The 24,138-nt window shown below is 28.7% G+C and overlaps 1 protein-coding gene across 2 annotated transcripts in view; it reads right to left on the minus strand.

Annotated features, from left to right (window-relative positions):
- LOC121129792 (limbic system-associated membrane protein) overlaps positions 1-20,620 on the minus strand; it is a 262,656-nt gene extending 242,036 nt beyond the window's left edge. For both annotated transcript variants that reach the window (XM_040725515.2, XM_071893418.1), the window contains exon 1: positions 20,444-20,620. The gene's annotated coding sequence lies outside the window, so the exon portion shown is untranslated. The remainder of the gene's footprint in view (positions 1-20,443) is intronic.
- Between the last annotated feature and the right edge of the window lie 3,518 nt (positions 20,621-24,138).

Raw genomic sequence — 24,138 nt, forward strand, 5'->3', positions numbered from 1 at the left:
CGAAAAACCATTTTTCTTTCAAATGATTGGGAAAATATGACATAGAATTTTTTTTTACAGAAAAAAGATGTTAACAGTGATAACTGTAAAAAAAAAATCAGGAAAAGTGGTGGGCCAATAGCGGCTATGGTTCTAAAGCCACTGTTACCAAATTAATTTTTGTTTTTTTTTATTCTAAATTGTAGTATCGTGCAATTGATCAACAACTGTAATGTTGTATCATTTTCATGTTGTTTGACAACTTTTCTTTCCTATAAAAACATCAAATTTCTTAGCTATAAGATTTTAAAAAGTTTAGAAAAGCTAAAAAATAAATGCTTTACTTTAACCTTTAATTTACTTTCTTTTTACGTTTATATGTAAAAAGAAGAATGAAGATGTAAAGATGTACGTGTCAGAGAGGGGGGAATCACTGCAGAAATGGAATAAATTATGAACTTAAGAGTCCGTAAATTCAATTTTGAGCATTTCATGCATATTTTATATAGAATATAAAATCGAATATGTTGAATGAAGATTTGTATAATTTTGTTAGATTTTGTATGTAGAGTACATATATATATATGTAAGGATAAAAAGAACATTAGAAAGAAATGAAGTGTGTGAAGATATTTTAAAAGCTATCAAATATCACTCAGTGTTTAGAAAAATTAAAACTTTTGTATAATATGCTTTTAATTTATATATAAATATTTATAAACAGAACAGAACCAATTCAATAGTAAAATCTCCTTTTTTTTACATCTTAGGTAAATACACTCCGAAATTTTAAAGACATATTTGATTCAATTATATACGTATTATTCAAATAACTGGGATGAGTGTAGATACCCACAAATTTGACCTATAGTTTATAACTGTTATTTGCTTTAAGAGACTTATATTGGCCCCAATATTGCTCCTTGCAAAAAAAAAAAAATCAATTTATCATTCCTTTATTGTCACAATTATCTTTGGCCCCTTTAAGGGCAATTTGCAACGCAACCAAAAAAAAAACAAAGAAGAATAATTTGTTGATAGAGAATGACGATAATTTGTCAACGAATAAAAATGTAATCGACAATCAATTTTGAGAAAACCCATTCTTTCTCACTTTTATGTTGACGGACTACATATATGGTTAGAATGAAGGTAACAAAAATTTGATCTTAAATGAAAAAAATACAAAAAGTAACATTTATATTTTAAAGTTGTGATCAGTTTACAAAAAAAAAAAACAATATGGAAGAAAAATCAAGAGAAGGAGTAAATCTCAATTTATTTTTTATTTTATATAAACAAAGGCCCATATTTAAAAAAATTATTTGAATAAATTATAGTTCAAATGTGAGAGTTTGAATTAAGGTAACCACGAATTTTAGCTAACTTTAAAATCTATATTTTATTTATATACATAAATTGACCACAATATGGCCTTTTCCAAATATAATATATATTGTATTTCTCATTCTTCTATTGTGACAATTAATTTCGGGCACTTTATGTGCAATTTACAACACACCCAAAAGTTTAAAAAATAATTTGATTATAATAAAGGTCTACAATTTGTTGAAGAATACAAATGTAACCCAAACTCTTTATAGCTTGCTTTTGGTTTTGACAGGCTACATATATTGGTTTCTTAATTTATTCTTAATGAAAATGGATAAAAAGTTGAAATAAAATTAATTAAAGTCTTTTCTTTGACGCCTTGGAGCCATCCCAAGTACTATTTCAAGTAAATGAGTGAAAGCTATCATTATTTTTCTACTTTACCCAAGCCAAGCTTTATTTGTGCAAATTGCTTCGAGGGTCAAACAATATATTATTCCACAAAAAAGTGTTTTTGTTGTATTCTTTCACTAGACAAGACTCTTTTAAATCTATATATCAAATAGATGTGTCCTGTGCCAGAGTTTAGAAGGAATAATGACAGATTTAAAAAGTAAGTAAATGTTTCCGTTTGTCATATCATTATTTCTTATCAATAATAGTCTGTAAGAATATTTACTGAGTATATTGTTTTTCAAACATTAATTACACAAGCAAATGTAAATTGCTTAGGCTATGAATGTTTAAAAAAAATAATAATTCAAACGTACATAAAATAAATATAAAAACAATTTAAATTGAGATGTTCCACTTTTTTTTTTTGAGTAAATGCTTGTCCCATATTTGTAAGAAGAAAAATGTTTTTGTCAATTAATTTTTGTTATTTTAGAAATGATTTTTTTTTTTTTTTTTTGAAATTGTTCATTCTAAAAAAAAGTTAATACAACCAAATTTTGGTCATTGACAAAGAAACTTACATGTCATCTTTTTTTTTTTCAAATAGTGCATATAAAAAAGTTTTAACGGCTAGAAACAGCAAAGAAGATTCCAAATTGCCTCAAGGCCAACAAAAATTTCGGGCAAAGTTTTGCTTTTACTTATGAACAAGCCATTATATCACAACCGAACATCCAAACAATGTCTTTATCTTCAGTGATACATGTCTCCAGAACAAAAATTCAGGGGCTAGCACAGTCGATGTCTGCTTTCACATTTTTGTAGGGAGAAAGGAGCAGCTCAATCCAAATACTTTGATCGATTTCTGGATAAGAAAATGCTCCATTGTGCATGAGAAAAATTAGGGGAGAACTTTTTTTTTTACTCAAGATGAAGCAATAATAAGTAAAATAAAGATAAAAAACACGACTATGATTCGAACGGAAGAAGTGCTGATCACTTTTCCATTCTAAATTATTAATAGACATTATGGATTATTAATACTAGAAAATACTCATGGATTGAAATAAAAGCATAATAGGAGACTACAGCATAATTCCATCAGTATTCCATTATAAAATAGTTGAATTGGGTTGTTTCCAATTTATTCACACAAATCGATAAAAGAGCCTGATGAAACAACGACACTATTTTGAGTTAAATATATGTACAAATTTCTCTGGCTACGATGATATTTGTATGAGCTATGGACGATTTTATAATCAACAATATTCCAACTAAAGCACTAAAGTAAAGTAGCAAAACATGTCTGTTGGCTTAAAGATATACAAGCACTTTTTGTCATTTTCCCTAATACCGTTTGTAACTTTTTCTTCGTTTGGGATAATTTAACTAAGTAAATTAATAAAAGGATATTTAACGTTCGAAGTGGGAACAAAAAGTGCGTCTACGACTACTACCTAGTACAAATATTACACACGTAGTCTTTGTTTCACAACTTAATTTAAAGCTTTAGCCCCTAAAACCTTCTTTAATACTTTTACTTCCCAGGGATGTTCAGCCAACCCAACATTCAAATGCATATTTTAAAAAGATAAAATTTCATTTTCCATCAATAGTTATAATATATAACGCTAAACAAGTTCAATATTTTTTTTACTAATTTGTTTTATGGATATCAACTCCTAATCTAAAATAGTAGTCGGAGAAAGAATATTAATTTTGTTAATATACATTTAGTTGACTATAGAGGTATATATTACTACAAAGAATATAAATTACTAGTAAAGGGTTACCTGGTGTTGCTCGGGCTAAGGAAGTAGGGAAAATCCATTTACAATAATGAATGTTTTTTTTCTTCTGAACGTTTAGACCCCTTTGGTGCGAGGTAGAATTATAATATGGTGTCTTTATAATGAAATTATATTACTATTAAACTTTTTTTAAACGTTAAAAAGTTCAAATAACATGTAAATATATGCATAATGTCTAGTGTATCTTGATTTGAAATCCATCTCTCATTTTGGATTAAATTGCCAAATCTAAATTTCTCAATAAAATTGCAAAATAACTATTTTACAATAATTTTGAAAAAGAAAAAAGTTGAAAAACATTCATTGGCAATATAAAAAGGAACATATACCTACCAATATTTTATTGCACTTGTAAAACCACAATGTAATAAGAATATTGTTTTGAAAAATAACTCTGGATAACATTTTTGCAAATGTATCAAAAATTATATAATAAACGATTTGAAATTAAAGACACTTTTTTGGTACCTGAAAAAAGACAAAAAACAGTAATTTTCCCTCATTTATTCTTTTGCCCTTGACTTCTTTCATTTTCAATAAATTTAGAAAACTTTTTGATTTATAACTCAAGCCCCCATCGAGGGTCAAAAAATATTTTTCTATTTTTTGTATAGAATAAGCCCCTTTTACAAATTTGTCTCCTTGGTACAAAAGTGTAGTCACCCATTAAGGACACACACACAGAAACTCTATTTTTATATTTATAGAAACTATATTTATATTCAAGCAAGATATGTTTCTTACGGAATAAGAAATACTTCACTCCCCTTCAATCTCCATCTTCATACTCATCGTTGGGGTAGTTAGATAATGAGAACTCATACAAAGTCCTGCATTGAAACCTCGATAATTAATTCCTAAATTTGTTAATAATTCAGAAATATATTAAGTATCATCCCCAAATACTTGGTAATATGATATAAAGGATAAGTTAATAATTTATTTGAAATGTTGGAAAAAAATATTAAACACAAAAGATATTAAACAGAATATTTTTAGTCACTTGTGTTAAATAAAAAAACACACTGCTAAATAACAGAGGGTTAATTAAATTAATAATAATACGTTAGTAAAAGGAAGAAAATATTATATTCGTCACAAGGAAAAATGAGAAAATGACAACATCTGTGTTTAAAATATACCTAAGTATAGATCATTTTCTCTGACGTCATAATTCAATCAAAATTTAAGGAGACGCCATCTTGGGTTTCAATTTGATATTATACTTTAAAAAAAAATGAAATATCACTTGTTGTAAATATTACCTTATTCCATTGATTAGGCACAAGAAAAGTAGAATTATTAGGCAAAAATATATTTTTCTTTCAATTGGTATAGTTAAATTGTATCTTCACTATGGAAATAAGATTGTTTAAAGATGAAATAAAATATTTTTAATAGATATGAGGATAAGATATATTATAAAACTACCAATCAGATAGGTACATTTTTGTAAGAGATTCTTATCAGTTATTGGTCCCATTTCGATATCCTACACATAATATTAATTGGTAAACATTGTCATAAAACTTAGATATTTATGGTCCAGAAATGAATGATATCAATAATGCGGATGATACGTAAAACGCTCAAAACGTACATTAAAAGTGACATCAGCTGGGGTAAGTATCGTAGCCATACAAAATTTCCAGTACTTAAAAAAAGTATATAACGACGTAGTTCAATGGATGCCGCGCTCAGGAAAAATCATGTTCTTGAACTCAAATTGCATAGTTCCATAATCAGTAATTCCAGAAAAGTAAATATACTTAATTTATGTGGACTTAAAAGACAATCTCTAGGTAAGATGGAGTAATTGTAAATATATAATTATTAATTATGCATATTGAATAATTGTCACTCCATCTAACCAATTAAAGAAACATCGTATGTCAACCCTTCTAGACGGGGAAGTGAGTTATATCGAGATCGTTTGCAACGACGCCTACTCCAAGGATATCATTACCAAGATTACAATGCTGAGGAATGACAAAGACAACATGAGATATAGCCTGGGAGCTACGAGGCAAAAGAAAATCAATAGTTGTGTGAAGAAAACTTTGCAAATTTCTGACCCTGGTCTAAGTAGTATCCATTCTCGCCAGACTCCAACCCTCTTGGACATAGGATCTGGTGTACCACGGAGAGGTTGGCTTGTGTCACCTTGCATGTGAGTATGGATACCCTCAAGCCTGCTGTTGGGATTTATTTTGTTGACATATCGAAGGAATAGGTGAAGAAGACTTGTAATTAATTCAGACAAAGAATCAAGGCCGTAATTGAGGTCAAGTGTGGTCACTTTGAGATTTAACAGTTTGTATAAAATAAAATAAATATGAAAATTCTCAATTTATTACTACTTGTACTTTTCGAGAATCTTGATAAAGTTGAACTGGGAAACACTGACGGACTTCTGTACTTTTGGAGTTATGGTAGAATATTTTTCAAAAAAAAGAAAAAAAATATATGTAAAAGTATTTTTAAACCAATATAAGTTTTTTTTTTCCTTTTGAGTTCCTTGCTGTAATTTAGTCATTGTTAATACAAGTTCTTATTACTTACAAACCAATTATTAATGTCTTTACTACCCAAAAATAGAATAAGGCGGGTATTTTAAGAAATTGACTTTATTTAAAAAAAAAACCACTTAAAAACTGCAAATTGCTTTTTTTTTCTCTTTTCAAATGAAAAAAAAATTGAATTATTTAATTAAGACAAATTTTTACAAATAACATTATCATATTATTTTATAGTTAGTTATTTAATACTTTCGAAATGTATATTATAAACATGAATAAATAGGTCGCTCACATGAAAAAGCACTTTTTTATTGAATTAATTACAACAACACGAATTCTACTTTGTATTTATCCTTGTAAATGCAATTAAATAACACAATTTTCTAATAATTATAATGTATATATATGCAAAACAAATTTGCAACAATCTTCATATTTTATAAATACGAGTAATATTAAATTGGAAAGTTGTTTTAACATTACACAATTTTAACTTGGCTTTCCAGTGATAAGAAGAACATCGGTCGTTATATCAATTTATCTTTTTCTCGATTTCAAAGCATTTTCAAGGTACTTTTAAGAAATACTAATTTGCTTTTCCGTACAAGGTAGTAATTATGACCACGCATAGAAGACACAACCTTTATCTTTTTTTTATTCTTCTCCCACCCTTTACCACTTTATTAAGGTTATCTTGACCGGTTAATCCTTTATTTATATTACAAAAGCTTTAAAGCTCATTGTAAAATTATTGAAAGGTTATTTTTTATGTGAATTAACTAATGATAATAATGATTGAAAAACTGACATTAATTATAAATATGTATATCATTAAAGGTGGTGTTAAGAGTTACATAAGACAGTTTTTGGAGTCCAAAATTATAAATTAGAATAATTAGGTGTCTTATTTGACATAAATGAAAATTGAACAATGAAAATACATTTGATAATAATATATTAGACACTTGGTGCAAAAAATGAGATTTGGGTAGTAAATATGAAGAGAAACATAGAAATAAATATGCGTGATACACGGTACCAAAAGAAATTTTTATTTATTGGTGGCATGTTTGGAACTAAAATAAAACTATTATTTTGCAAGTTAGAGGAAAATTATGAAAATATTGTTGAACATATATGTTTTATCTATAATACTTAATAGAATAAAAATCCAGTAACTTGACCTTAATCTATAGTTTTAAAGAAACAACATTAAAATTTCATTTTTTTGACATTTTATAGATTTTCAATTCAAAACGTATGCATGAAGGGTATTTTTTTTTTATGTGTGAAGGTTGTTTTTTTGTTTACATGAGTTGAATAAAAAATAACCTTCGATACCCATTTCTCAACATTTTTTAATTTCTGAAGATTAATTATATCTAATAATTAAATCTTAGTCAACACATAAAAGAAAGTTGATAAGACGAAAATTGTTTATTTCCTATAACAATTTGTAGAGGGTTTGGATTATTATTCCGAAAAAAATCAAACCGGCAAAACATTGGATGGGCGTATCTAAGCTACAAAAAGATTTTTTGGGAGAGTGATTATATTTTCTAGAGGATTTTTCACCCATTTTCAGTCCCATAAATTTTACCCATTCAAGCGTAACTTGGGTTAGCTTCAGTGTCAAAAGTGCCTCAAATTTGGTCACATGAAGTATTTTTTTTCTTTATTAAGGAAAAAAACCATAGAGTGACTATTTTTGAGTGTTTTTTCAAGGGAAATGGTGGTTTCAGTATGACTGAGAATGATTTACCTAAAAGTATTACTTATAAGGAGGTTTAGTAATGTCCAGAGGATTTGAACTGGGTGTTGTCCGTGTTGATTTTAATATTAAAATTTCCAATGAGACTACTGAAAAAAGTTGCGATAAATGTTTTATCAATGAAAAAGGGAATACAAAGATTTCAGGACAAATAAAAAGAAGGATTACTATATTGTAAGTATTTTAATTATTTATGGCTGTCATAAATAACAAATATATAAAATAGATTTACCAGATACTTCATTTCTACAAGCAAAATATCTCAAATTCAGTTGTAAACTATGCTATCTGCATAGTTATTGTATATTTAAGTTTACTTTTCAAGGAATTATAACTATTTTATTGTATGAAGAAATTATGCTGTTATATACAAGTTCATACGTCGATCGAAATAAATATTGTTAGAATTATAATAGTTAAAAAAGATAATAATATAAATTTTACAACGCTGCAGCTAATAGTCAGAGTAAACTAGTCACAATCTATTTGAATGAATGCAATTGCAGATAGGTTTGATAAAACCAAAAAGCAGAGTATTGCATTGACTAGTGTCAGAGAATATTCTAGTTAGTATTGTATTGTTGCTTCTGAACTATGGAAAAATATTTACTTTTGACAAAAAAAAATTACAAATTTAAATCTCCATTAATCGTTACCTCCTAAGTTATTAAACTCATTTTTTCTGTTTTGTCTGTTTGTATGTTTATTATTTGCATTGGGTAAACAAAATGTCAAAACATGATATGAACCAAATTCTTGATGGTCGCACACGGTTAATGAAGAAGAATAGGTAAATCTGAATCATATAATTCATCTGTCAAGACATAAAAACAGACCAAAGGTTGTTTGTCTTCATGATATAAATAGTATATTATGTTTGGGTCTTGTTTGTGATTTTTTTTTCATTACAATATGTAATACAAAAATAATATACCATATACATCAGGACTACAGACTTCTTTTCAAAAAAGATTTCTAGCTTTTTTTTTTTTTTTTTTTTGCTCAACTATGTATGTTAATATAATTATTTCTTTAAACGATAGGGATTGTATGGGTAAAAGATCAAAACATGCATTAATAAATCGTTTTATTATCTTTGAACCCTGATTGCTTGCCTTTAAAGTATCAACTTTATAATTTAATAATCCTGTAACTCACATTGCTCTACATTTAATTGAAGTTTTGTTTAGTTGTTTCTTTTCATGATGATATTCAAAAGGCTAATTTTAACTCGTATTTCAAAGTAAATTAAAAATGTTTGATATGTTAAGCAGTTCTTTTACAAAAGCCATTGGCTTAAAATTTAAATTTGTTAAATATGGAATAAGTCTTACTTTAATTAATGAAAATAAAAATCTTCCACTTTTTGACACGCAATTTTAATTATCAAATGAAAGATTTATCTTAGTTTTTGTTAACTGAAGATTTAAATGTTAATCTCTAGAAAAATTATTTATAGTGTCTAAATCTTACTGTTCTACAAAATATAATTCTTAATTTAATCCATGTTGACTTGACAGAAAAACTAAGACTGAATTTAACATTTCTTCAAGAAGTAAAAATCTGTTTCGTAGAATTGATTTTGCTTTGATCTCTACTACATTGGCTCATTTTGCTAAAAAAAATTATTTTATAAACATAAAACTTTTTCTGGTCATAAATTGATTTGCTTGAATTTATAAAGTTGTTATAAAAATACTCAATTAAGAATATGAAAATGATTGATGGGTGGTATTAATTAAAAAACTAGAAATAATGTTCTAATTGATTTTAATTTTACTTTTTCAAACAATCATGTGACGCAAAGTCTTATAAAAGTTATTCATTTACAGTTTCTTTTGGAAAAAAAGAATGAAAAATCATCAAACCCGAAGCAAAGGAATATTGTTATTAATAATTGATCGATTTTGAACTAATGTATCTTGCAGATTCTCTGTATTTATTAAGGAATGCAGAAATTGCAGAATTGTATGAAAAAATTATATTGAAAGGTTTTACTTTAAAAAGGACACATAACATTTTTTTTATAGACATTTTTTTTTTTTTTTGCACTTAAGCTTACAAAATTTATTCATGAACGTAAATATATTACTAAATAAAGTTTCATTCCAATTTTCAAAAGAAGATACACTTAAAAAAAAGAGGTAATTTCCACTGATAAAGGGAATTCTATGTATTTTTATTCTCAGAGAGGATGATCATTGCTATTCAGTATATCTATCAAATATTATTGACTATAATCAAATTTATTGCTCTGTTGAGCATAGTGTATATAATATTTTATCATATTTTTGTTGAAACATAAATAATATTGAATCTTACTGATGACAATAATCAAGTATATATATTATATTTCAATAAAAATACTTTTGGCTTCAGATAAGAAACTAATCTAGGTTTGATACATCATATACAGATAAGTTTCTGAGTAGCGGAAAAAAAAGTAAAATTATATCTTAGACTTTTTCCGTTTTGGGTTAATACATTTTTACCTTCCACATTAACAGAGGGACAATCGAAAACTGACTTTCATCAAATTTGGTCAACTTTTTTGTGAAAAAAAAGCAGGTTCTTTTCCGTAGAAAAATACCTTTTTATTTGAAATACTAATTTAAGTAAAATAATGTAGTTTCCTTGTTTTATTAAAGATAATTTTCCAACAACTATCTCTTGAACTAGGGGGGCATTTGCTATGTTTCGTTTTGTTCTAGTTCTGGGACACTTAGCCAAAAGGCACTTTGCCGAACAAAAATAATAAATATAGTTGTTGATCATTATGATCAAAGACGATCTTGGAATAGAAAAGTGTCGATAGGGAGTTGAAAGGTGACATAAGAGCTCCAACCTATTCGATCTAGACAATTGATACTTTCGGATATAACATTGAATCTCCATCGTTGCATCATTATAAGAGAATAAATCAATTACTAATTAATCAATCCTTAATCATTGCAAAATAAAAAAATATATTACCTTTTAAAATTTGTGCAACATGAATGGGAATAAAAATTAAGTTATTTAAAATTGCAGCATGAATCATCATCAAATATAGTTTATTATTTTTTCTGGCAATGGGTCGTTTGGCAAAGTGGCTTATAGTATTAAGGGTTTCGCTAAAGTATATCTGCACAATATCGTTTAACATAATAAGGAAACTGGGGATCATTAAATATATATATTTTTTTCAAATTAAAAGGATTTTTACAACAAAAAAAACTGTTCTGAGAGGCCTTAAACTTTGCTTAAGTGAGTTTTTACTTACCTTTAGTCGAAAATGTCGTTTTTCAGTGATAAAAAATATTAACCCAAAAACGGGACAGCCTAATATATCAATATTTTTACCCATAAATGAATATTAGGTAATTTAAAAGAGAAAAAAAACGGGAAAACTTCAAAGGTGGATTTATTCATATAAGGCAAACCTTTATATAAATATATTTGGGCAAATATTGGAAATTGTGATAAAAAATGTATTATTTCCTAAATTCTTATTATACGTATATTTCTAATATAGTATGTATAAATTTATAAGAGGATATTTTTAAATTTACAAACTATGTTATTTCCACATTTCAGAGAAGATAAAAAACAAATTTACGATTATGTATATATATATATTGTTTTTGTAAAAGAATTCGTGGATTCAAGTCAACATTTTCGAGTTTCTATGCTGAATGTCGAGTCGAATTTGTGTGTCGGTAATTTTTTGAAACTTTGCACATAATATAAAAGATTTTATTTATATTACTGTCCTTTTCATCAATAATAAAAGTGATTTATTGTAACTTTACATGGGAACAACGAGGGTATCATTTTTGAAACACATTTGTGATTAAATTAAATATTCTGAAAACCTTGTTGATTGTATTTCTTTATAAGTTCTTTAATTTTCATGACTCATTTTATTAGTATCTACAAAAAAACAAAATTCAAATAAGTAATAGTTTTGTTGATATAGTGAACACTATCTAGAAAGACGTGGGTATCATATTTCAAATATTTTTTTCGTTCTACAACTGTGTATGGATAGGATCAAACAAGTTAAGAAATTAATGAACAACTCTAGAAACGAATCGTTTATAATGCTTGTTTAAATATAAACATAGATTTTCTGAACTAGCCATTCTGATTCTGCCTGTTATATTGTAAAGAGGTCCAAGAAAAAAATATTCAATTTAGAAATAAGACATTATCTTGTATCCACATTGTACTCCAATACAAAAGGTGATGTCTTCGAATTGGAAGTTCAAAAATATGTCAAGTACTTCTGATTCTGATGATAGTTTTGGAAGATGTTATATGTATTTATTTACAACTAATTGCTATATTTAATATTTCAAAAAAATGGACAGAATGTAATCAAGTCACTCAATTCCCTTCCTCTAAGAAACATAAATCAACCGACTTATTAGGAGGGTCAATAATGTATGTCGGCAAAGATAATACAAACTTGCACTAACAAATAGGAAATCAGCCCTTTTTAGACAAGAAAACATTTTGAAGGAAGTCTAATGTCCATCATTTTCAAAACGTAACACCATTACAGATAAAATATTATGAGCTTTTGAACTCTTGATTGATAATTATATTATTGATCATATTGTAAAATGTAGAATAGTTTAGGCTCTTTCCTAACTTTAGAATGATGTATGAACAACCAGCAAACAAGAAATACTTCAACTAATTGCTTAATGTATGGGCGAGGAATCTTAGCCAAAGGGCAGACGACTGAAGTTATTTGTGTCAGAAAAATGGAGATAAATCTCTTCGGGACCACATTGCCTCGCGACATTTATAAGGAATGATTGACATTTATCCGTTTTGATATTTGTTCCACAAGATCACAAAGACTCCAAAACGACAAATTGCCTTAATTTCAACGCTATGAGATCGATTGTTCGGAAATTGGAAGTCAGTGTAAAAAGATCAGGTAAAAATATTGACATTGATCAGCAATTATTCCCAACAAGAGCTAGGTATCTATTTATTCAATATATGGCAATGAAGCATGGTAAATTTGGTTAAAGTTTTCGTCAAAAGTTGATGCTTCGTCCAAATATTTGGTCTATGAGAATTTTTTTCCGAGTAAAGATATCAATTTACCAACTAATAAATCTTTATCAGAAAATATATTAATGAAGATAATGGAACCGTATTTGGGTTAAGCAAGAAATTTAAAATAGATTATTTTTTATGGTAATGTCGTTCCCAAATGAACTTAAAAAAATAGGGCGAGTATTTTAGGAACAATGAATCGTTATCGCTAAGAAATACCTCCTGAAAAAAGGATACCAAACAAGCGTTAAAGTAAAGCAAATTTAGTAAATAGTGGCAAAAAGTTGACTTCTTATCAAGGAAAAAAACCCCAAAATATTTCAATTTTGAGCTCTGTTCACAAAAGTGTGAAAGTTTCAGATGGAAACATTACTTTCAATTTTAGCAACCACTAACAGTTACAAATGTTAAAAAAATAAATAGGTATCATTTGTGATACGACCTTCGTTTAAGGGGGCTGTAACCATCCGTTGATCTAGTAATAAAAGTTTCGAGGGTTTTTGAGTTCACACAAAATCAAAGGTCGATCTTTTTTTAAATTTTCTATTTTCTTTCAATACTGTTGTTCTATTAGAGAAATGTAAAAATAGCTTTTAGTTGGTGAAAATTAGAATGCCCTTTCATATATCTAATACTAGTTTGTTTATTTTGAACAGTGGCGATAAACAAAGCCCATAAAAGTCGTCTTATTTTTTAAATATAGGTAAAAATTATCGTTCTTAAAAATGGTGATAAATTTATAATACAAATATTACAATATAAAAGACAAACACATAAAAAAAACGTAACAGTACAGAAGAAAAAAAAGCAAAACAAGTGTCATACAAAAAAATAATTTACTAAAAATCGCAAAAAGGTATTGTGTTCCAAAGAATAATAGATCTATAATAGAAACTAGGCTTAAAAACGTCAATCTTTGGTTTTGGAGGTAAATTGTATTTTGAGTGGAGAGTCTCGTTTTTTGGAAGAGATAGCCTTTATTTAGTGTCCAGGTTGGAGGAAATAGGTTAATCTTTTTGCTTAAAATTCGGTGTAGTGTAATCATATCTTTAATTGCACATCTATTAGACAAGTTGATGAGGCCTAGTCTTTTGATTTTTCATTCGTACTTCTCATTATCTACCAACGCAGGAAAAAACGACACAAACCATGCTTTCGCCTTTTCTAAGGAATCAATTCTGTAGTTTCTTGAAGGATTCCAGATCTCAGATCCGTAAATTAAAATCGGGAAAACATAAAGTTTTTATAGTTTTACCATAAACAAAGGGTCACGAGTTTTAAAGCTTCTTTTAATAATTCCCAGGTTATAATGTATTGTATATGCCTCTTAAATTTCAAATCACGAAAGATGTGGATTCCAAAGTCAAAGTAATAATCTACCCCCTTAAGACTTGGGCGATGAACTCTTTTTTGGAGAAAGGAAGCAGGACACAGTTATTAATATTTATTGGCATTCTACAAGTTACACTCAAGTTAATAAATTTGTGATAAACATCGTCGACAGAGTTTATATCAGATATATGGTTTTCGTATCATCCACGCATAAAAATGTATCTCCTGAAAAATTATCTACTAAGTCGTTAATGTAAATGTCAAAGAGCGTGGGTCCAAGTACACTACCTTGGGGAACAGATAAAGTAACGTCACTAGGCTCACAAACAGTGGAATTGATCACTACACTATGGTATCCTATTATTCATCCAGGAACTAAGCCACCGTAACAGCCGACCTCTAATTCCGATGTTAGACAATTTAAAGAGAAGATCACCATGAAGGAATTTGTCGAAGGCCTTGCTGAAATCAAAGTATATAACAATATAGTCAAGGTTACGGTTACGACGACTGACGATAACCTACCAGAAAGAAATTAGATTCGAGACTCACAACGTATTAGGACAGAATCCGTGTTGCCTACTAGAAATAAGTGTATTACTCTCAAGGAGTGATTTTAACTTCCGGTTAACAATCCACTGTATTATTTTACCGACATGGCTTGTAAAAGATATGGGCCTGTAATTAGAAAGATATCCCTTCTTAAAGATGGGAATTATTTTGTCATTTGGTGCATATCCCCATTGAAAAGAAATATTAAAGATAATAGATAAAGGGAAGGCAACACTATTAACAATTCCTTTCAATAAGAAGGAGTGAATTCTGTCAGGTCCAGTGGAGAAAGAGCAACAGATATTTACAATTACACCAGGAACTTCTTCAGGAGAAAAGAAACATTCAAAGAGGGACGGGCCCCAGAAATCATATCAATAGAACCCGTATGTACTTGATTCTATTTGGGTTGATAGACTGATGTAAAATATGTTTTAAAACTAGGAGCTATGCCAACATCAACTAAGATAAGTAAACATTAATTATTTCGTATCAAACCAATTCCATTGTTACCATAACCTACTTTCTTCTTTCTGATATATGAGTAAAGAGGTTTCATATTAGAGTGAGAAAGTTTTGATAGTAGCTCAATCTAATTTTTAATCCTATTTTGTCGAATAAGTTTATAAGTTTGACAACATTTTTCTCATATTTTTTGAAGCACAGTAGATTTTGTCGACATGGAAACCGTCTGAATTGACCACGAGAACGTCGTATAGAAGAGCCAAGTCGTTTAATTTCCTTTTCATTTTTATCGTGATTAATCTTATGCACCCACCACGGGATATAGCTACTAACAAGCTCAGTGCACGTGTTTCTTATTTGTGTCCGGGCAGTCTCAACATTGTTAAGGTTGTGGGAAGAGGTAAAATGTCCGGCCCAGTCAATTGTGCGAAGTATTTTATTTATTGAGAGATAGTCACCCTTGGTAAAATCGAAGTATCCTCTAGAGCTGCTATTTTTTTTATAAGCGATAGTTTTAGTGGTGGAAATTAAGATTGGATAATGATCGGATAAATTAATATCGTTCAACACTTTAGTGTTAAAAGTAGAATTGGAGGAGGAGAGAACCAGATCCAAAATATTGTCCCGAGAGTGAGGAGCTTCACTGAGTTTTTGTTCCAGGAAAAGATCTTGAAAGACTTCTATATACAGCCTTACCAGTAGAAAAGAAGGGGATCCAAGATGCCCAATTAATATTTGGAAGATTGAAGTCCCCACAGATGATGGTGTCAGAACGAGTTGATCTTAGATAAGTAGAAATTAATTGGTCTTCATTGGGCTTGGTAATAGGAGATCGATACATAGAAAGGATCCTATGATTATCACATTGGACTTCGCATATTTGGAAGTTTACTTCAGAGATCTCCCTAACTGAAGAACAGCTGAGATCTTCAGAGAAAAAGACTGCCACACCACCTCCTCTTTTCTTGGAACCCATTAAGCGATTTGCACGGTAGATAAGGCTGTAATTAGTCTAAACAGTTTCACCGTTGCTATGATCATCAAGTCATGTTTCTATTATACATACAATCGCAGGCTTGAAGTTGTCAATAATACATCTCAAAATTTCTAATTTATTAAAAGTATTTCATATGTTTATAAAAAATATGGTTGATTTTTTTTTATAGGACAATGTGGAAAATTCCTGACCTTCTCTTTAATTAAAAAAGGCCGGGAGACTCTTCGTTTTTTTAAATGAAGTTTACTTTGATGGTGGTGTTCAATTCTCTTTGAGGTTTTGTGAGGAGGGGGAAAACACGTATTTCATCCAACTTAGGCTTCAACAAAATATTTTTAATACTTTCATCATAAAAACCGACAATGAGTGGTAGATTAGTAACATTAGAGTAATTATTTTTGATTCTGAAAGTGAATTAAATATCATTTGTCTGAATTTGAAATTTGTCAAACATAACTTTTTTGAATTTTGGAATCTTGAGAAAGACCATATATGATTACTTTTCGTCTATTTCATTTCGTACATCGACCAAATCTTTAGATCCTTGATATCAGCAGAGTTTTTCATCATTTCATTTTCAATTTTATTTTGTCTCTCAGTTAAAGGTGAGATAGACGATTTACCGCAGAAAATTTGTGTTTCAATTTTAGCTCGTAGTTGAGAGACATCCCTGATAACTAGAGAAGTGCTCTCCATAATACTATCAGATATTATCTGTTTTATGTGAGACATAAAGGAATCACGTTTATTAGGAGATAGAGAAGATCATCATGAAGATTATTATCAGTGTTGTTATCAACACAACTTTTTCCTTTTTCGCGCTTGCCCATGAAAAACGAGATAATTGTAACAAAAAGGGAACGAACAGAGTATTCGTTTCAGTGAAGAAGGATAAATAGGATTTACCTTCAAAGTCAGAGTAAAGGGAAGAGAGAGAGAGAGAGAAGTCTGATCATAATTAGAATCTGCGGAGGATTTTCACTAATTTCTCGTCAACAATGGCACACACCAGAATATTCAAATGCTTACGTAAAAGAGTGAATCTTGAGAGTATATAAGATGAGAAAGTCTAGTCTGTTTTGAAGTAATAAACGCCAAAAAAGAATAAACTATTTATAAAAGGAGTTACACATGTCTTAACACAAAAAAAAATGAATTAGTTGCATTCTATCATACAAATAATGGCTTAAAAACAAAAAATTATAAGTACTCCATAATAATCAAAAAGTAGGTAGTTCATATTATTTTCAAATACTTTTGAGACCGTTGATTGATTTTTTATGTGTTTTACTTAATAATACTATAGTACTATTGTTTGTTTATTAAATATTCCTTTAATAGACCAGATGGAGTTGCATTGATTAAGTATAAGGTAAGAAAAGATTATAGTATTACATTTACTCCATCTGACCCAGGAATCGTTTTTGTTTTCCATATAGATATAGTATATGTCCTTTTCTAGGAACAACCGTGGCGTGAACCTACACATATTGAGTTCCAGATAATATTTTCTCCCGAGCCCGTAGTCTATTAAGCTACATCGCACAAAAACAACCGGGTATTTTTTTTTTCTCAGATGAAAATACCTTTGCCGTTGACGCCTACAACAAGCAAAATGATCGGGTGATATACTTTGGCAAGGCTAACAACAGCATCAGGACAGTCACAAAGACCAAACATCGGGCCTCTATGATAATGTTGGGGGTTGTGGCATCAACCAGAGAAAAAATGCCTCGAATTTGGTTCCCTGTTGGTAACCTGCGGTCGACTCCTTGATGGTGTTGAAGCAAAATGTGGTCTCATATATCACTAAGACAATGAAGAAGTCCAACAATGCAAACAAGTATTTTCGGCAGGACGGAGCTCTGGTCATACTGCTAATATTGTACATGGGTGGATGGTTAGCAACAAGGAATTTTGGCCCAAGAAACTTTTGCCCCCTCCAAGGCCAGATGTGAATCCACTGTATTACTCCATTTGGTGGTAAATTGAGAAGAAGGCCTATAAAGTCTGCCACCCTAGTATTGATGCCCTGAAGACCTGCGTTAATCAGCAGTGGAGGTTCATGAAAAAGGACTACGTTTTCAATGTGTGAAAGTGGTTCTGAAGGCGGTTAGAGGCTGTCATTGGGGCTAATGTTGCTCAGATTTATATTGAATGTTCATAATTATAGTAAACAAAATTATAAAGTAATTTTTTCAATGTACAATACCATCCTTATGAATAATGAGTATTTGAATGACTCCTTAGAGGCTCCGATGAAAGATCATTCATAGTCGTATAGAACACAATTTTATGGATGTCTGGCTATAGTTTAATTTATCCTTGTATATCATCTAACAATTAACGAGGATATCAAGTCTGGTACTTCATATCTCAAGTAATGTTTTGCATCAGGGATAAAAATATTCAGAGTAAGAAAGAGAAATAGCTTTTAAAGTGACTACTCTTCATCTGTCTTGTCTTTCCAGGGTTATTTTATTAATCTTTGATATCTTTTTATTAAAAAAAACGTGGGGTTTTTTTTTCATAATAAATATTTATTCTTATATATAAAGAGGGGAGGGGGGAATATCCGTAATAATCATCAACTTTGGCAGACTACCTTTTGTTATGATTGCCTATGGTTACCGGATTTAATCCACTTACCAATATATTAATAAAGTCCATATATCAGAGTTGGGGACTTGAACTCGAAATTTGTGACTCGACTTAAAGTTGAATTTATATTTTAGAGCCTTAATCTCACAATTAAGGACTCGATAATTAACTTGGAATTGATAGCTAAGACTCACGACTCGACTCAGACTTGAAAACTAGTAAAAAAACTAAACTAAAGAAAAGTCTTAATATTATGGACCTTATAAATGTATAATTATGGAATTGAAAGGATCTCAAAAGAAATTAAAAAGACTAGAACTAGACTCATAAAAATATTAAAGGACTTTAACAAACAGTAAGTTCACTTTTTCCACCCCTGTAACATAACAATGCTTTAGTTTGTATGGGTTACTTAATTACTGACATAGATATTGCACTTAGTTTTCTTTTTCTTTTTGGATTAGAAGTAAAATAATTTTTGGAAGCATTGTTTCATAAAAGAATCATATTTTTTCCACTATAACTAATGGCTTATTTCAATGTGTTATTGTAATCCCTCTAATATTGAATATAAATCATTATAAAGTTTATTAATTTATAAAATTCTTCAATAACCATTGAAAATAACTATTAACACCTTTTTTCCATTAATTTTAAACCTTCATAATATGAACCAATCATATGTAAATGTATTTATTTAATACTTTTGCATCCGAACCTCTATTATCACTCAAAACTGATTTTTATTGAACTCCGTACATATTCTTATAATAATACTGTGTATCATAACTATGAATGGCATTTACATAAGTTACTTGCTTTAAAGTGTGCATGTAGTTTAATATACATGCTGTGAGATTTAAGTCAAAAAACTCTTTATAAAGAAACATTTTAAAATCATTAATGTATAACATATTTTAACAAAACAGCAAAATATTTAATTAGCCATAAACCTCTTTATGCAAAATTAGGCAAAGAAAAAACATTGTTTTTTTTCTGTGTATGTATTTTGTATATTTTTAATTCTAAGATTTAAATATGTATTTCAATTATTCTTATTTTGTCATTTAAAAAACATAACTCATTCAAATGCATAAAGCACTCGTGGTTTTAGCTTTGATAATATATTAACAACGACTATGTAAGAATATGGCATTTATACATCGTCTTGCCTTTTTAAACATATACTTGTATGTAAAATACGAAATTATACATGTCCCATTCAATACAAAGTCAATCTTGAACCAAATATAGACAATCAGTAATTTTCGATGAAAAGTTTTTATTTTTAAATATAAACTCCTCCTTAATTTAATTACATATTTTGCTGTATTTTCTTATTTTTTGGGATAGATTGAAATGCCTAACAGTAGTTTGTTCAATCCTTTGAATGATTTGTTTATATAAAACGTCAATACAAATGTAAAATACTCGAATAATGATACAAATGTAATTTAAGCTAGCTTTTTAGAAAAATCCTTCCCCAAAGCTCGTTTTATATTGACATAACGTACAAATAAAAGTATAAGAATATATTGTTGCATGATAACTAAATTTTCATTAGAACAAATAAAAAAAAAAGTTTTAATGCCAAATAACAAAAAAAAAGTTATATAAATTATTCACCTACCTATAATATATTTTTCTTTAACTTATTAAATATTTTTTTTGAGCCTTTCAAAAATGAAATAAAAATAATCACATCAATTCAACAAAACAATAAAATTCAATAAAACACTAATATAATTGTTAATACAATGTTCCAAACAGCAATATTAACCACTCTTTCAAAGGTTTTAATTCAACTAAAGACAAATAAAGAAACCCTCTTTTCCTTTTTTTTTTCCCCGCTCTGAACAATTGTGAGGGGGAAACGCCGACGACTGTAAAAGCTAGGGAAATATTAGAAGGGGGGAATATGTTCATGTAAAAAGGGTAATTATTTTAAGAAATCACAATAAGAATATATGATATATTTGTCGAAAGCAGTTAAAATTTAAAATTGTACATTATATGTAGTTAATGAGAACATAGTTTTCTTTCGTTCAGAATTGAAATATTAATTTTATACTCTTAAAATATAACCAAATAACATATAAAGGATAATAAAGGGAAATCTACTTTTTTTTCTAATAGATGGCTCTAGTAATATGTATCTAGCGTCAGTGCAATCAGTTTAATCTAAACAGTATTATAATGATAATATTTTGTAATAAAAAACTTTTTTGACATTTTTGTGATTGTTTCACTGGGAATTGTTTGATTGCGTGTCAAGGATAAACTCCAGAAACGTGAAAATACGGAATATTTTACAGTTTTTCTTCGAAAAAGGAGAAAATGGTAGCTGAAAATGTAAATAATGTTAATGGTATTGATACTGTAACAACAAATCAAACACAATCTTGGTTGAGTCGATTTCGTTCTTGTATTTTTGAAGTCAAATATACAATACGTTTTGGACGGCCAATTGTCTAATATGTGGATAAAATAACGGAAATTACAGGATGTTCAAATTTTTCTGTTGAGTTTTTTTTTATTAAGATTATTAAGTTTGTTTTCTTATTTTGTGGCCCCAACTAGCGCGAACTAACTTGACTACTTCTCTTTGAATTCAAGTTTCATCTAGAAATATATTAATATCATTTTTGAAAAAAGCTTATATTAAATATTAATTAATTTTAACGAACCTTTCGTACTAAAAATATTCTCATTTACTTTGATGAAATTGAGTGTGATATATAGGGTAACAGCTGATATTTCATTTGTAGCAATGCGTATATTTTATATTGAAAAAAAAATAGACAGAGCAAAATAATGACTTAAAAGGAATCAAAGTAATTAAATTCCTCAAAACTTGATTAAAAATTCCAAAATTTGAGCATTGTTATAAAAAATACATTTTTGCATCAATACAAAGTTGCATTTATTCCAAAAGTTGTTTTTGAAGAATATTAATGTTGTTTCTAGCAATAAAATCTATTTTAATCAGATTTTAAGCAATTTTATCAAAATGGGGTTGCCAAAAATCACAGTTCACTAACGAAGGTTTACATTAATCACAGACCATTATATTTTAATAAAATAATAAGGGCTTAAGAACTTAATTTAATATTTGAATAAAAGAAGAAAATTACTGAACATGAAAAAAATTACTCTAGGAAATTTAGAAAATGAGTCACCACTTAGAAGTGTTAAAATCATCACCCTAAAGGAAACATATCTAATACAAAATAAGTAGGTGATTCTTCTCATAACTGCTACAGCACAGCTCGTAGAAACTCGCTAAAAATTTAAAGAGCTCCAATTTGAACCGTACATAAACTGGTCTTTTCCTTCCTACAGTGCAAAAATTTACCTGTCCTCAATAAATTGTCATTTGAAGACCTACAATGGTAATTTATAATTCATATAAGATAAATGAAATATATTTTTCAAATGATACCTCTTTAGTTTGGAGTCAAACTTCTGATTGGTACTTCAGATCACGATAATGCTGAGTTTGTATGATTATTGAATAAAAGCTATAAACGAGTATCAAAACAATGACCAAGTAACCAAAATTTCCGGCTATATTTATTTTTCTTCGATTACATTTTTTATATGGAAATGGGTACAAAGGTAGCAAATATAACCAACTACGTCGCCTCTACGAGTTTACCACTTTGACTAAACTAATCCTAAACAGCATTATGACACATTTCAACAAATTGCCTATGTAATGTATATTATTTAATCTAACAAAAATGTGTCAAACTGCAAATTGTTTAACATCTGTAGTTATCTTTTTGGCAAGTGTGATTAGGCATTAGAAGATGTTGCGTCAACAGATTCGCTAAATGATTAATTACTAATTAGTAACTTCAATGTCACAAGGGATTTAGGGTGTGTCGTCTCCCTAATTCAGCACCCTACACTTTATAATTTTGACATTATAATTGTATTTATAAATTAGTATAGGTATGTTTCTCTAGTTTAAACTTTATAGAGGCCGAGTGTACTACAATAATATATAGACAACTGATAGTGAACTGTATACAAAATAAGATTAATATCTTAAAACTAAGTTAATTTTATAGAAGTATAAGGCATTTCATAAAATCAATAGTCTTATAATACTGTCCAACAAAATCACACTTTTTTTAAGCACCAAAATAGCAAACACTTAACTTCTTAGAGATTGATCCTTTGACTAAAAATATGGTCTTATTTTTTATCTATTAGCCTCATGGCTTTCAGAAAAAGGTTATATTTTTTTTGTTATTTTTAAGGTTCAATGCTTTTTTAAGCACTTGTTGTTGAAGGTAAGGAAATAAATGGACATTTCTTATGAAATTAGTTAAAAAATGAGTTTTATCTTTAAAATATTATTGTGTTCTTATCTCAAATTGACGATTTGGGAGGCTTAAAACAAAAAAAATCAGTCTTTCAGTTGTCAAATTAGATGATTTTAAACTTTCTGAATAAATACGCGTTAAAGCTATGAGCCTCTGAAAAAAAAAATCATTTATATCCAACTTTAACCAAGGATAAATCGATTAATAATCATGATACATACATTTTAAAAATGGTATTATAATTATTTAGCATTAGGGTTTGAAATATATTAAAATAATTTAGCCTTGTTTTTAACACAAATTGCTACAAAAAGCTTTGAAGCTTAAAAATATCCAAAAATAACAAAAAAAAAAATGGCATTTTATGAAGACCATGAAGGAAATAGAGAAATAATAAGGCAATGTTTAGTCCCATTTGATCAAATTCCACTGAAATGAGCATACGCTATTCTGCTACCACTTTTGTTGTTGAACAGTGTAATAATCGACTATTAGATATTCTATTTTTTTATTTCATTGTGAGTCAGATCCCAGTCTACAACTTAGCATAAATGTTTGCTATACATATCTGGACTGCTCATGATCAATACTCGAGAAATGCTACGTAGAGCATCATTAAGCTGTAGGACATAAAGTTTGAAAGCTACTGTTATATTGTAGTTTGATGCACATATGGAGTGTTTTGTTTAATATGAAAAATTTTATGGCCCTTCTTTCTTATTTTGCAAATATGCATCAAAATGAATAAATGTAAAATAGCATATATATTTATTTCATAAATTTGTATTCAAGAAAAAATAGTCTTACAGTAATATTTTTTCCACTAGATTATTTTTTTTCAGTTCCTTTTCTTCACGACCAATACTAGTACTAAAAGCTGGCTTAATCATTTTTTTTGGAATTACTTCTAAGGCAATGAGAGCAGGGATTGGAGGCCCGAGTTAACTACCTTTGAAATCTTGTCCAGAAAAATTATTGCATGTTCTATGGG

The sequence above is a fragment of the Lepeophtheirus salmonis genome, chromosome 14, assembly GCF_016086655.4.
Source record: "Lepeophtheirus salmonis chromosome 14, UVic_Lsal_1.4, whole genome shotgun sequence".
Lineage (NCBI taxonomy): Eukaryota > Metazoa > Arthropoda > Copepoda > Siphonostomatoida > Caligidae > Lepeophtheirus > Lepeophtheirus salmonis.